This window comes from Thunnus thynnus, chromosome 13 (assembly GCF_963924715.1).
Source record: "Thunnus thynnus chromosome 13, fThuThy2.1, whole genome shotgun sequence".
Classification (NCBI taxonomy): domain Eukaryota; kingdom Metazoa; phylum Chordata; class Actinopteri; order Scombriformes; family Scombridae; genus Thunnus; species Thunnus thynnus.
Genome location: NC_089529.1, coordinates 660670 through 677604, shown reverse-complemented (window position 1 = coordinate 677604; position 16935 = coordinate 660670). Strand labels below are relative to the sequence as shown.

Here is a 16935-nt window from a genome sequence, read left to right as displayed (position 1 = left end):
CCATCCTCTGAGTTAAAAAAAAAGCCTAATGGAGCCATACCCTAAGTCCAACAGGAATTTAGCCATTTTGAATCTACTTTGCATTTTTTTCGCAAAGTGAGGCCATTAACAGGTGTTGTATTTTAACAAACTCCTCCTGGAGATTTAACCCGAGCAACTTCAAATTTGGTAGGTTACATCTAAACACCTTTGTGATGCTAAATTGCAAAGCTTTTCAGTTTTCATGGAACGTGCTTGGTGTGGGATACCAGACAAGAGCTAGGTTGGTCTCTCAGACTGCGTTTTAAACTGGTTCCAGACATATATTACAGGGAGGAAATTTTTAATTAATCTTGGAGAACGTGTCAGAAAAATATGAAATAACTTCTTGTGTTGCACAAGGGAGCTGCCTCGGGCCTCTGCTATTCTCAATATATATGCTTCTGCTCGGTGATGTCATCAGAGAACACAATGTTAGCTTCCACAGCTATGCTGATGATACACAATTATATATATCCGTAAAACCAAGCAATCCATTTGCTCTAAACTCCCTGTCTGCCTGTCTGACTGCAATCAATAAATGGATGAGTGATAACTTTTTTTTAATTAAATGAGGAAAAAACAGAAATCATATTAATTGGCCCCAAAGCAAAAAGGGATGAGATCTTTAAAAGACTTGGCAACCTGACTCCCTTAGTCAAATCAGATGTAACAAGCCTAGAAGTCATTTTAGATTCTGACTTGAGCTTTAAGTCCCATATAAACAAAGTGACCAAAACAGCATTCTTTCATCTCAGAAATATTGCCAAGGTTCGACCATTCCTAACTCAGCAAGATGCTGAAAAACTAATTCATGCTTTTATTTCAAGTAGGTCGGACTATTGCAATGCACTTTTTACGGGCCTTCCTAAAAAATCGATTGCAAGATTATTAAGTTTATTCAAAACTTTGTGGCTAGACTGTTAACAAAAACAAAAAAGAGAGAACACATCACTCCAGTCTTGGCTAGACTACACTGGCTCCCTGTGTCTTCCAGAAATTATTTCAAAGTCCTCTTACTTGTTTATAAAGCGCTCAATGGATCAGGGCCGAGTTACATCACAGACTCTCTGTTACCATATGTTCCCTCATGAGCCCTTAGATCTTCCCCTGCAGGCTTGCTTGATATCCATAAGCCTACCCAAAAGAAAATTGGAGATGCAGCTTTCCTCAATTACGTTCCCAAACTATGGAACGCCTTACCTTAAGACATTAGAGAAGCAATCTCCGTTGAAAGCTTTAAACGGCACATAATTATTATTACTATTTTTCCCAAAACAACATGTTTGGGGCATTACACAGGAAGTTGTTGTAACTCAGCTTTACATTGTCCAATCTGCCCCAAATTTCTCATGCATGATAAGAGTCCAGGCTTGACTACATCTACATGTCAATATTTAGTCATAGTCATAGCGCCACCTGCTGACGACAGGAAATCAGCCTTCTGTGACAAACATTATCCGATTTACATGAAATTTACAGGGTGTGGTCTACACATGATATACAGAAAAATGACACATAATTAGTGGGTGTTCTCTCGCGCCACATAGTGGACACAGGAAGTGATAGTTATCTCCGACATGCAATGTCCAATATTCATGAAAATGTATATTCATGTCAAGTGCCCTCTGGTAAATGCATTGCTACTTCAATATTTATCTCATGCCATGTTGTCTTAGGGCAACACGAAATGAAGCCTAAATGACACACAGTTCATCAAAAGTATACACAATTTCGAATATGTCATCTCCAGCGCCATGTACTATGCTTTTAATTTTAGAAAATTAAAGTGTTCATAAATAAACAACCTTACGAAGGAGGTCCCCACACTGGTTCTTGAACTGGAGTCTCCCAGATCATAGACAATTGCGCTGACTACAGAGCTAAAACTTTACTCATCACCTCATTGCAGACAGACTTCTACCTATTTATACACCCATAACACAGAGACAGCATACCATGTAACATGTAGGGAAGAACTTCAAACGCGATTATTGCTTTGCACTTTTCATTTATGCCTATTTTTACAACCTACTCTGTGGGAAGGAGATGGGGAACAACAGGTTATGGAGAGTCCCTTGGGAGCACTTCACGTGTGTCAGTAGATCGATTTGTTAGGCTCATTTGAAACTGTCTTTTCACAATAAGCACTGTTTTTCTGAGCCAGGCCTCAGCTAAAGCAGTTAAACCTATGTTAAACCTTCCAGATAAGAAAACAATGATAATGTACAGTAACATGAAAGTGAGAATATGTTTCCAATTCAAATAAACTAAATTATCTGACTGTGTCTCTTATAACCTGGGCTTCAGATCAGAGCAGTGCTAATGTGTCTGGTTCCACTTCATTGTTTTCCAACCTGGCATGCAGGGTGATTGTGAAAACATCAAGAGTATCATTGCCTCACTTTCTCCACGTCCATTCTCCTTTTTGCCTTTTCACAGTGAAATGAAGAGAACTCATATGAGAGGTGCTCTCCTTGGAAAAAAAATGATGGGGTCAACAAGGCTGTCTTTGTGTGCGACAGGAAATGACACGCAACACTTCTTGTGCACTTTAAAGATGCATTAAGTAATGCATGACTTCTATCGACCTCTGTCAGCAAACAGTAGGAACTGCAGCCGCTCTGATGGGTCTCTGGTGCACAAACCACCACTCCCGAGCAGCTGAAAATGCAGTAGCTGTTTTTTTCTTTCTTTTTGCACTCAAAGCAGAGCACAGGCTGGAAAGTCAGTTTTGAAAGTGGAGATCTCAGATTTCAGCAGCTGGATATGTAATAGATGAATCAGTGGTAGAGGGGGAACAACAGGTTATGGAGAGCACTTTGCTTGTGTCAGTAGCTCAACTTTATCTCTGGGGAACACCCCCAACTCTGGAAGTGATGTCCAAATTAGGAAATATGCATCATGTAGCAGGTGGATGTGACTCCCCTTGTTGAGATCTGCTGATAGATTAAACAGTGGAGCAGAGGACAGAAACTGAGATAGCGATGTAACTGACCTGCATGCTGGTATTTGACATGTTTTTTTTCTTCCCAAAAACAAATAATTTTTTTAAATAGTTGTACAAAATAAATATTCGTAAAAGAAAATCCACTATTTGTGCTTTGCCGAATAATGTTTTTGTATTCGGGCACACCCGTGTGTGTGTGTGTGTGTGTGTGTGTGTGTGTGTGTGTGTGTATAAGCTTGCAAAATGGCTTAAGGACAACAAAGTCATGGTATTGGAGTGGTCATCACAAAGCCCTGACCTCAATCCTATAGAAAATTTGTGGACAGAACTGACAAAGCATGTGTGAACAAGGAGGCCTATAAACCTGACTCAGATACACCACTTTTGTCAGGAAGAATGGGCCAAAATTCTGGCAACTTATTGTGAGAAGCTTGTGGAAGGTTACCTGAAACGTTTGACCTAAATTAAACAATTCAAAGGCAATGCTATCAAATACTTAGTGTATGTAAACTTGTGACCCACTGATAGTATGATGAAAGAAATAAAAGCTGAAACAAATAATTTTCTCTACTATTATTCTGACATTTCACATCATTAAAATAAAGTAGTGATCCTAACTGACCTAAGACAGGGAATGTTTACTGGGATTAAATGTTAGGAACTGTGAAAAACTGAGTTTCCATGTATTTGGCTAAACTTTCGACTTCAGCTGTATGTTCATAAGTACACTGCGAAATAGAACATGGGTCATGTGAATGCATTATTATGGTACTATGATTAGTAATTCCCTTTTGCAGTCAAAAAAGAGAAAAACAGTTAAAGGGATTTTCAAATTTATTGATAAAGTTTTTTTTTGTCATTGAAGTAAAAAGGTCCTAGTTTTTAAGCCTTTAAGTGAGCAGGCACGTTCACATGTTAGTTTGACTGCTATGAAAGCAGGGGCACAGAGACATATACAAAATGAATTACTTAGCCTTATGCAAACAGTGTCCCTCTTTAAACAAAGCTTATCACGACAGAGAATCAACGGTGGTTGACGGGTTAATGCAGACACTGTTGGGTACAGGTTTTGTTCTCAAAAGAGACATATAGAACAGATTTGTATGCATAAAAGAAAACATGCAATTTAACTTTAGTTGGCCTTTAAGATAGGTGTAATACATGGAGCAGTAGACACACCAAGCTGCAGGCAAGATACAGAAACTGAGTTGTTCAAGAAGGAATGACAGATGCTGTTTGTATCCAATTGAGAGAAGAAAACAACATATTAAATCAGTGTATGCAAAAATTGCTGTATTAAAACTTTTCTTTTGCTAAGCATGTACACAGATAACAAATTACTCTCATGATTATTCTCACTCTCAGGAGGCTAGCACAGGCTCCTCTCAAGTTCAATCTCAGCTACAGGCTCAGAGCTGTAAAAATCATCAGTGTAGGGTTGTCAGTCTGAAGGTTAGGGAAGCAAATTTAGCCATTTGTCTCTCTCTACTCTCCATTTGTGAGTACTGAGAGCGAGCCCTTGAGCCAGGTATTTTTCTTTCCAACTGCTCCAGTGGCGCTACTAAGTTGCATCGCAGATTTGTATTTGATCTGGTCAGCTCCCATGCATGTGCTTCTGCCTGCCATAGATAATTATGAATTATGAAATCAAGATATTATTAATGTTAATTAATAATACAGGGCACCAACTGTTAGAGTCTCACAGGTGAATACAACTGTCAGATCTGTGAGGAGCACGGTTGATGCCCTGTATTATTAATTAACATTAATAATATCTCAATTTCATAATTCATTATTATTATAATAATAACTAAACGTACTCTTACCAGTACCAACAGATTTGTGCTCCGTGTGAGGCTCCTGTGATATCAGCCTTTTGCAATATGTATGCACAATAATCAATAATTAATATTTTTTTAATTATTCATAATTTTTCCAAAATTTTCAATTTTTGAAATTTTGACTTCTCTAGTGTTTTGCCAAGCATACATATATATATATATATATATATATATATATATATATATATATATATATACAGTGTGCACTAATGGTTGCGTTAGTAGAGAGTTGTTAGCATTTTGCATGCTGGTTGTTTAGCCCCCTAACACAGTAACCCGCTGTTACTCACCAGAGGTGCTGAAGCCACCTCCCTAACATCCTAATAGGATAGGTTGTAGAGTAATTAGCATAGACACTAACTGGTTGTTACTCACCCAGGTGGTAGAGTCACCATAAGGGCCCTGTCAGGACAAGATAGGTTGCAGTTTTGAGTAACCAACCATGTAAATCACAGGTCTGCCTCTCACCTGTGCATTTGTGCAGCATTTGCAGTTTGTACCACAAAATATGTTAGAGCCACTATGTACTGTGCATTTACTACAAGTAAGATAAGTCATCAGTCACTCCACGTGGCTGGAGCCAAAGCCCCCCAGAGGCCAGACGACCAAGACATGCAAAATGTCGTTGCCGCCCTCCTCCGCCTCTCCATAGAGGAACAGGAGAATCTCAACCACTATAGTATTAACATCTGTGATTATTTATTACAGGAAATAGTTGAGTACGCCTACAACCCAGCCAGGAAACCCAAGCGAACCATCCTGGACCTGTTTGGCAAGATGTTTCTCCTCCATCAGCACAGAGCCCAGCTGCTAGCCGCAGAGCGCCAAGCACAGCTGAGCCATCTGCAGCACAACTACCGGGCTGTACTGGAGGAGAATCACAGGCTGTGTCAAGACTGCCTATGCTCAGGTACCGAGATACTCTGGTTCGAGTATGTCAACAGAACCCTGCACATGCAGATCCATTCTGCTCAGACAAGAGCAGAGGACAGTTACAAAGAAGGCCAGACGAGCACCACTGCCAATATGGCCACCCAGGAACCCAGCGATGATCCTGACCTTGAAGAAGTCCCTCCTCCTGGCGCAACCCTTCAGGTAAAGGAGCAGATGACCTCAGTCCACCAGGAGATGTAGCCTAGCAACCCCTGGTGGTGCAGTCTCTGACCTCAACAGTCCAGATGACTGCCAAGTGCCTTCATCAGCCCACCCAATGGATGCTGGTGACCCACACGTCGATGGTGCACCCCCTCAATCCTCAGCCACACCCCCTCATGTACAGATCGAAGGGCAGAGGATCACTCCCAAGTTGAGAACGGCGTGGGTGCCTCCGGGCCCCCCTTGACCAGCGAGCTGAATGCATTGCCGAGCTTGCACCCCTGTCTCAACAGGACTCCATCCCCACCACACAGAGGAAGAAGTCGTCCTCATTGCTATGACGACCTGAGCGACTCAGGAGTCTCTGATTTCACAATCAGTCCGCCACCACATCGACACCAAGGCTTGTGCACTCAACAGCTCAAGTCCCTCACAAGCGACGTTGAATGCTTTGACTCAGATAGTCAAGATTCAGACTTCAACAACTATCTCCAGGAATTCAAACGCTACCTGGGTGAGTTACCTCACCTCACGCGCCCTGCTAGAGGGCAGGAAGACGACGCCAGAGTCCTGTGGATCCACAACTAACCGTCAGTTTGCAGTTTGTTTTCCCCATAACCTTTGCATGCCTTAGATACTATATATGGTGTGAGGTCAGGTGTAACATAGGTGAGTTGGTAAGTTAGACTAAGTCCTTAGATCTGCCACTACTACTGCTATGCAACCTTCACAAACACATCTGACATATAGTCTTGGCATTGCACTTCAAATCCAGTCATGACTGGGATTCACACATCTCTTACAGGTACATTCAAAACACACAGGCCATACTGGACTCCCTCCTCCCCATTCATTGAGCCAGTTTACTGAAGGAGGTACCCCCATGCTTCTGCTTTTTCCCCACCACCTGGAAGACTCTCCCCTCGCCGGACGAGACAAGACTTCACCTGTGTTCAACCGAACACCATTACTGGATCTGAAAGAGACCCCTGCTGCAACCAGCGCTCTCATTCTCCTGCAGAAAGAAGAAACGGATTTTCTTCAGGAGGACGTGGATAACTTCTCTGCCCTACTCTTCTTCAACTGTGTCGACTCTGCTGTTTTCTCCGTCACGCAGCTGAGGATAAGCTGCCATGAAACCCCGCCGACAGCTGGAGGATGGCTGCGTCAGCATCCAAGCCGAGGAAGCAAGCTGGACCGAAAGACGGACTTAACACACACACCCTTCTCACTTTCTGAAGCAACCAAGAAAGAGGTTTAAGTCTGGGCAGAGGCAGTGTTAGTTTGTGTGTTAGTTTCAGTGCTGTTGTTCTTTTAGCTTTTAAGCTTTATTGCTAGGGATGCACGATATTATCAGCACGTCATCGGTATCGGCCGATAATAGCTTTAAAATGAAATATCGGCATCGGCCATTTCTGCAAATTATGAGAGGCTGCTTTGTTGCTTTCTCCTCCACCCCCTGACTGTGCTTCCCTCCACGGACTGTTTCACCCTGACGGTCCCAGTGCTTCCTCTGCAGGCTCCATTTCACTCAACCTACCTGTCAAATCTACTGCTTCTTCCCACTTTAACCTGAATAACAAACCGGGGCTTGGTGCTCTGGTTGGATCCACTTGGAGAGCCGGGGCTGACGTTAGCTGGGAGGCTAGCTGGCTGTGCTTCCCTCCAGTCATGCTGCAGCTAACGCTCCACTAGTCTCTCAGCTAACGTTAGCCCCAGCTCTCTATGTGGATCCAACCAGAACATCGAGCCCCGGTTTGTTAGGAAACACCTCGACTGACACCTGTATCACTCTGTTTGGAAAAAATGATTTATAGCAGCAGTTGGCAACCAGCGTATTAGGTGCATTACTGCCACCTCATGCTACAGAGTGTGGACCAGAGATTAAATCCTACACAGTAATTCTGTCTGTCTAATAAACTCAAAGAAAACTCTACTGCTCCATCCACTTGGCAAGTTCATGTGTGTTTGTGCCACTGTGAATGAAAAAGTAAGTTGCTTTGTCAATCAGAAACCAGACAACGTGCATTAAAGACTGCTGTCCGTACGCACACTCTCTGTGGACAAAGGAATCACTTCTCTCCCCCTAACAGTTGCTTTCCCTCCTCTTTCTCTTCTCTCTTGCGACTAACACACACACACACACACACACACACACATCTTTTTACACATCTGATGGTCAGATAATGTAGGACACGTCCCTCGTTATCAGACACGTGTATTTTACACTGAATTGATTGAGTGCAAGACGCCAGCCACCAGGCGGTGCCATCTTGCTATTGTCTAACCGAGACACCGCCGTCACTTCTGCCATTTGATTCTTGCGCAATGTGACTCCCTCTCATAGGCACGTCCATGTCTAAACCCTCAACATCATCACGTCAGATAACGTCGCCATCTTCACACACACACACACACACACGCATTCACCTGCATGTGCTCAACACTGTACATAGCTGTTGTTTATGTGTTTGCTTAGGTAGAATTAGATTTTAGGACAGGGGTTTATTGAATGAAGCATTTGTTTGTAACTTTATTAATTCTGCTAAGTTTAATGAACACTGTTGTATCTTTAACGAGAAGTCTTTTGTTGTTCCGGGTGGTGCCTCGTAATTGTTAATTCATATTTATAATTCTATTATTTTTTATAATTAATAATTATCTCTGATTATTGTTAATTATTGCTAATAACCAACCATGCTCCTCATAGATCTGACAGTTGTGTCCCCCCATGAGGTTCTCATGGGGGGACACAAGTTGGTGCCTGAATTATCAATTAATATTAATAATGTTTTGATTTCACAATTCATAATTATCTATGACAATTATGAATTATTACTAATAACCAAACACACTCCTTCCAGTACCAACAGGAATATGCAATTCCATTGTGTTAATATATAATTTCTTCCCACATTCCTCTGTTCCTTAAAGTCATATTGTAATTTCTGTTGGAGGTTGGAGGCAACCTCGTGGTCAGAAAAGTAGGCAGAGGTTATTAGAAAGGAGTTGGTGGATCCTGGGGACCACCAGCTCATGATATGGAGAGGATACACTTGCACTGGCAGCAAGGCTTGACAGAGCTAGCAAACGGGATATACAATAAAATCAACAAAGCAGACCAGTGCCTGCTCAAGGAGAAACAGACTGATCCATCTGTACCATACCATTTCGTCGCACTGCATTTGGGCAGTCAGCTTTCTCTGTGAAAGCCACCACTCAGTGGAATGCCCTACCCGCTGATATGAAGAACTGTTGTTCAATCAATACATTCAAGGCCAAATTTTAAAAAAAAATCAATCAGCTGTGTGACCATTGAGTCTAAACTCCTTTTATGGTCTTGATTTAAATTTGACAAGTTCTAACTGACATTGTGGGTGTATGTGATGTGCTGTGTATAATTTTGTATTTTGTATGATGTGTTCTGTGTGGGTTTTTTTTGGTTTGTTTTGTTTTTTGTTTTTGTTTTTTGCTATGTACTGTTTGTTGTTGTTTTTTGTTGGGGACCAACCCTAACCCCATCACTGAAGGTTTTTCTTATTTAAATGCTATCTGAACACAAACATCCACAACGTACAGTTTAGAGGGCATTTCTTATGCAACTGATGCACTTGTCCGTCAACATTATTAAAAGTTAAAGTCATAGTTTTATATTAAGCAATTTTTTTTTTCCTGCAACCATGCTCTCTGGTTCTGTTTTGTTTTTTGTTTGCCTTTCCTCTTAAAATAGCATTGATCTAACGTTTTGTTTTTTACTATTTTCAAGAGGTCAAGGGGAAATGTGGAAGCCCCCTGCAATATACCCTGGGCTTGGGCCCACCACCAGAGAAGAGACACTGTCTGCGATCAACAGGTGATGATTTAGCTGACGTGGAGGACTCCAGCGATTAAAATTTGCCTCAGGATGAGGGGGCAGCCTACAATGAATTCAAGACAGCCAAGGAGGATCTTTTTTAGGTTTTGTGTTGGTGGAAAGAGCATGCTAAAATGTTTACTAACCTGGCACTGATTGCGCGGAATGTGCTCAAGCACAGCCAGTGAAAGAGACTTCAAGAACGGAGACCCAACTTAAAGCAGGGACTGTGGACATTATTCTTTTCCTGCACAGCAGCAGGGTAAGGCCTAAATGTCAGCATAGTGAGTAAGCACTGTAGTAAGTGACCAACAATAGTTATCCACCCAGAAATTAGTTTTCTGCTGAAGGGAAAAGGGAAACCCCTTAAATTCTGATTTTCGCAAGTTCTTACATCACCTCATTTAGGCCGATGTTAGCCATGAAGAAATTCCGTTTTGGTCATGGTTTGAATTGTTAAGGCCAAGAAAAGTATAAAAATATATACATTGTTGAAGATGTGCGAAGAAATGTCCCCTGGTGACGAAGAAGACACATAGGCCTATGTACCAGGGCTGAGCTCTGGACAGTGCCGGCCCAATTTAACCCCTGCAGGTAGGTGTCAGTTTGGTCACTTGCAACACGTCAGCCACAATGATCTGTGTTAATTTAATATCTTTATAATGGAGAGAAAACATCAAGGTTCCTAGAGATGTACTGAGATGTATCTGGACACCATACTAAATTCCTTCAGGGGAACATTCAGTAATGCTGTCCCATTTCATCTGACTGTTTGGTGTCATGTGTCTAAAATTTATTACAGTTAATGAAAACAGATCAGTAAAGTAATAAAATATTGAATCAGTCATTTATGTCTACAATGTCAGGCATTCAATGGATACAAGTAAGTTTGGAAGTTTGATAGGAAATTATAGCAAGATAATGACAGCTATGCTAAAACGTGACAAATTTCAGCATTATTTATTTAAGTTTTGCCCAAACATCCCTGAAACACTATAACCATCTCCTATAAAACAAAACATCCCAATCCTTTTCATTTTCAGTGTTGTGTCCCAGTATGTTATATTGGACTGGCCCCTCACCACCACTGGTCTCTGTCTGTAAATAAGAACAAGGTTTTTGTCTGCTTTCCTCCAGAGTTAATATTAGAAATTGTGCTGCACGACTGGCTGTTTTCATAGGCAAATGAAATATTATTCTTTATGCAACAATGGGCCCTCTCACTGTGTTTGGTTTAGTTCAGCATGCAATCATTCCTCCAAGCCTTGTTCAATACCAAATCAGTATGCCCCAAACTCCAGCAGCACCATATATTGGCTGCTGTGTGCATTTGCCTAGATAGGAGGCACACCACTCTAACATGATTACCCAGGATGCTCACTGGCATCACCCGCTGTGCCATTGAACACACCCCCACTGCAACCTCTCAATCAGCCTATAACCTATGCAGTCTCTGTGGCCATGACTTACATCTCCTGGAGATGTCCTTTGAAGAGGTAAAAACAAATCTCTGCTCCCCTCTACAGTTAATTACAATGGAGACAACCTATTCATGTAATTATTTGTATGCTGCCCACATGGTCCAATTTGCACAGAGACAAGGCTTGGGCCCTCTGGGAGACATTACATGTAATATGCTGATTGTTCATCAGGTGCTCCGCTCAAGGCAGATTGAAGAGACATTTCATCCTTGGATGACCAAATGAGCATTATACGTAGTGGATCTAATAATGAATTTAGATGCTGTAGTGCAATGACAAATCTGTTCAGAGGGCGGTTTCACCAGAATCATTAATGTAATACAGGTACTAGATAACATCCAGGCGTAATTAATAGAGGGACTTTCACAAGCTATGTGCAATGAATGGTGAAAATGCTCTCAAACACACAATAAATGTTTGGTTGGTGTGATAATGTGTCCATTTTTCTCTCATATTGACGTGGATAATACCATGTGACTGTTACAGCCCAACATGTTTGTGCCTTCTATCTTGAGCAAGAGCGCCATCAGTGAGAGTGACAGTATTACTGAGGACATTGTACTTCCACCCAACAACCAATAAGAACTTCTTTCATTAGGAAAGACATTCAGATTCAGGCCATTAGAGAGCCAGCGGAACAGCAGGGACTTACAGTACACATAATGAGCAAAGGAAAATCACTCCACCCTATCAAAACACAGTCATTGCTGCTGCAGATGTTCCAGACTGATATTGTTTCTGCTACTCCCATCATCTTGCAAAAGCCCTTTTTACTCAAAAACAGTAATGTGTTTCTGTTTTACCTGTCTATATCCCCACAAACATACTTGCAAACACAATATCACAAGAGCAGTAGATAATAGAAACTTTATTCTTCCACAACATAGTGTTAAGTGGGTGATCAGATTAGATTTCAGAACTCTTTGCTGCACACATTTGCATAATAATGAGGGAAATCTGATTTTTCTTTTAGGTTGAGTTCACATTAATATTAATGTATGATTGTGCTGATTAATAAATAAATAATAACTTTTGAATTCTTATTACTGGACTACACACCATTGGAAAAAAAGAGGAAGCAATTCCATCAGCATTGAATTCAATGTCTCAGTACAAGAGGACTCTTATGCGAACTTTAGTCCCTCCCAAATTGGTCATCTTATTGATAGTGCCGCAGGCTCACTGCGAATTACACTCGACTCCTTTGCCCCTCTAAAAAGAAGATAATAAAACAAAAAACCCACAAATTAAAGCAGATGTTGCGAAAACTTGAAAGGATATAGTGTTCCACCAAATTGGAAGAATCTTGCTTAGCCTGGCAAGATAGTCTTAAAACATATATGAAGGTCATCTGTAATGCCAGAGCCACCTATTATTCATCATTAATAGAGGAAAATAAAAACAGCCCTAGGTTCCTTTTCAGCACTTTGGCCAGGTTGACAAAGAGTCATAACTCTATTGATCCATGTATTCCTATAGCTCTCAGTAGTAATGACTTCATGGGCTTCCTTAATGATAAAATTTCAAATATTAGAGACAAAGTTCATCACCTTTTGCCCTCAACAGGCACAGATTCATCCCCAAACACAGGAACCTTAGAAATAGCTGTAAAATCTGATATATATTTAGACTGTTTTTCTCCAGTCGACCTTCCTGAGCTCCTGTTTGGAGGCCGCTTAAGGAAGTCTTACCCTTAGATTGCACTTCTTTATTAGATATGATCAATCTGTCTTTATTAACAGCATATGTACCACGGTCCTTTAAAGTAGCTGTAATTAAACCTTTTCTTGATTCAGGCATTTAGCCTACTATAGACCTATATCTAATCTTCCCTTTCTCTTTAAGATCCTAGAGAAAGCAGTCGCCAATCAGTTGTGAGACTTTCTACATAACAATAGTTTATTTGAGGATTTTCAGTCATAGCACAGAGACAGCACTGGTGAAAGTTACAAATAACCTAATTGCATTGGACAAAGGCCTTCTCTCTGTACTTGTCTTGTTAGATCTTAGTGCTGCATTTGACACCATTGACCATCACATCCTATAACAGAGGCTGGAACATTTAATTGGTATTAAAGGAACTGCATTAAGCTGGTTTAAATCCTATTTATCAGCTTGATTTCAGTTCGGTTCTGTGCGTGGACCAATACTATTCACCTTTATATATGCTTCCTGTTGGTGATATTATTCAGAAACACTGATGATACCCAATTATATTTATCAGTGAAGCCAGATGAAGCCAATCAGTAACTAAACTCCAAGCATGCCTTAAGGACATAAAGACCTGGATGACCTGCAGTTTTCTGCTACTAAACTCAGACAAAACTCAGGTTATTGTGCTTGGCCCTAAAAACACTAGAAACACATTATCTAATGATATAGCAACTGTGGATGGCATTACCCTGGCCTCTAGCACCACCGTAAGGAATCTGGGAGTTTGATCACAATATGTCCTTTAACTCCCACATAAAACAAATTTCAAGGACTGCCTTTTTTCACCTATGTAACATCAGGCACATCCTGTCTCAAAAAGATGCAGAAAAACCAGTCCATGCATTTGTTACTTCCAGGCTGGACTATTGCAATTCCTTACTACAGTGAAAACCGCTTGTAGTGATCACATCTATCCGGGACAAATTGATCACTATATGCGGATGATTATTATAACTGATTTTTTTTTCTTTTCTGAATTTCTCATGCAGATTACCACCTAATTTACATTTGCATATTTATTATGCAACGACTTCCTGACTCATTTTAGATGAGAAAGAGAGAGAGAAGCATTGGTCGAGTGAGCTTGAGAGTGGATGAGGAGAGCGAGCAGTGGTAGCGAGAAAGGTGCCAAATGAGATCAAAAAACATGATTTTCTAATTGTTTCACAGCAGTTATAAATAAACATGCCCACACCTGCACCTCCACACAACCCTGCAGAGGTGTGACGCAACACCTAATAATGATGCTGCAGCTGCTAAATACACATCTCATGGGAGTAAGTTAGAAAGAAAATAGAATTACCGTAGTTTACTTTTTTTTCTATGTTTTCATGTATGAAAAGACCCAAAATGAACACTGTGAGTAGACTACTTGATTACTATAAGTAAATTATTTAAACAGCATTTGTATAGTAATGATTCTGTCCTGAAATTTTTGATCCATATAAATGGTTGAGCACTGTAACCATGATCATTATAAGCGGTTTCCACTGTATCAGGCTGCCCTAACAAGTCTATAAAGACTCTTTTCTGCACTGGGTCCCTGTAAAATCCAGAATAGAATTTAAAATCCTTCTCCTCACCTACAAAGCCCGTAATGATGAGGCACCATCATATCTTAAAGAACTCATAGTACCGTATTACCCCACGAGAACACTGCACTCCCAGAATGCAGGCTTACTTGTGGTTCCTAGAGTCTCCAAAAGTAGAACCTCCTGTGGAACCATCTTCCAGCTTGGGTCCGGGAGCAGGCATCCTCTCTACATTTAAGAGTATGCTTAAAACTTTCCTTTTTGATAAAGCTTATAGTTAGGGCTGATTGAGGAGTTCCTAGATGGGGGCCAGGGAGGGACAGGGGGGACCAGTGCCCCTGGTTGTTCAGTCATCTGTTGATGTTGTGTGATTTGTTTGATTTGAGTCTATGCAGAATGTCTGTATAAAGCTTCATTTATACTCCCGAGCAGACGCGCATGCGGACAGCTGCGGACACCATGGACGGGTAGTTGATGTGTTTATACTACCTTCTAGGGTCCGCTTGGAGAACGTGTTCCACACTTGCACAGTAGATCGCCGTCTACAGGAACATAACGTTGTGTCCACACGGGCTGGTGCAGACAGGTCCGTGTGGACACAACAAATCGCAGGTACACGGATGTCCACACAGAGCCTACGCACACACCCTCTGATGACGAAATTTACATCACGCGGACCCTCATAAATTCGCAGACGCGGAAATTATAATTTCAGCTTAGAGTTTTTTTTTCTTCAAACTTTTAGATCTGTGAATGTTTAGTGTTCAGTCTTTTCAGAACTGATGAGTGCTGTAATTACAATAGAACAATACTATAAATTTGAAGTTCTTTGCTACTTTATACTTTAGATGTGTTGAAATTGGCTTCTGAACAACCCCACTGCTACAATGAACGCCTAGTTTCAGAGTTAAGAGAGTTTTGTTATTTATGCAAAATGTCATTTGGAATAATACAATGCACTTCTTTTGTGAAGAACACTGGTACACTGGTTCCTGGTCAAGTCAGCAGTGCCAGATGACAAGTATTTGTATTTGTATCTGTAGCTGTAGAGGCAGCAAAGTTATTGTTTTTATGATGCTTTTAATTTTAGAAAATTAAAGTGTGTTCATGAATATACTACCTTACAGAGGAGGTCCCCACACTGGGTCTCCCAGATCATAGACGACTGCGCTGACTACTGAGCTAAAACTTTCCTCATCGTCTCATTGCAGACGGACCTCTACCTATTTATACATCCATAACACAGAGACAGCACACCATGTAATGTGTAGGGAGGAACTTCAAAGGCAATTAATGCTTTGCACTTTACATTTATTGCCTATTCTTTACAACCTAATTTTGTGGAAAGGAGAGGGGGAACAACAGGTTATGGAGAGTCCCTTGGGAGCACCTTGCATGTGTAAGTAGCTCAGCTTTATCTCTGAGGAACACCCCCAACTCAGAGAGTGATGTCCAAATTAGGAAATGTGCGTCATGTAGCAGGTGGATGTGACTCCCCTTGTTAAGACCTGCTGATAGATGTAACAATGGAGCATAGGATAGAGACTGAGATAGCAATGTGACCAACCTGCATGCTGGTATTTGATGGGGGTTTTTTTTCTTCCCAAAAACAAATAATTTTTAACATTTGTATGAAACAAATATTTGTAAAAAACCCACTATTTGTGCTTTGCCAAATAATGTATTTGTATTCGGGCACACCCCTAATGTCTACAAACAAACTGTATGTATGATGAGAACTGTTCTGTTTGGAATATGCTCCCTACAACCATGTCAGATCCATGGAAAAGAGACGGCAAACTGGTTTGTAATTAAGCTTTTAAAATTCACTTGCCACTTGTGCTGATTAGCGGGGCTCAATGGACGGACATACCGCCCCACCAGAAACATCTGTAAATGCACAGTTGGAGCATTTATGACTGACAAATAGCCTAAACTAACGCTCCTACACAATATCAACTGTTTGCTTTTCAGCTGTGAAATTAGTTTGGTTATACTGGTTACCCACTGCAATATCCATTTTAAACAAGGCCAAATAGACCGTCACTACTTTTTAAGACAGTTTTGCACACCTGTTCATATTTATCTATGGAACTGTTTGTGTTTTAATGTCATTTTATGTGAGTCCTTCAAGATTCAAGATTGATTCATTATCATTTTAAAACACGCGATTGTACAACGAAATGTAGTTTGTAGTCCCTTAATGCTACACACAAAACAGAAATTATATAGATGGATTAATAAATAATAACTCATAAAAATGAAACTATTTTTTATACTGAAGTGCAGAGGATGAATTGAGGAGCTGCTCTGTAGTCTAGTGGTATGACAGCGGATACTTCTGTATCTCTTGCCAAACAGCAGCAGGATGAGCAGGCTGTTGTTGGGGTGGGTATTGTCTTTTAATATCCTTTGGGCTCTGTGCAGGCTCCTCACCTCACTAATATCACTG

General features: G+C 40.9%; 1 protein-coding gene across 1 annotated transcript in view; it reads right to left on the bottom strand.

The window, feature by feature from the left end:
* Positions 1-16935, bottom strand: part of LOC137195111 (kin of IRRE-like protein 3) — a 289828-nt gene that overhangs the window by 179456 nt on the left and 93437 nt on the right. The window lies entirely within an intron of this gene.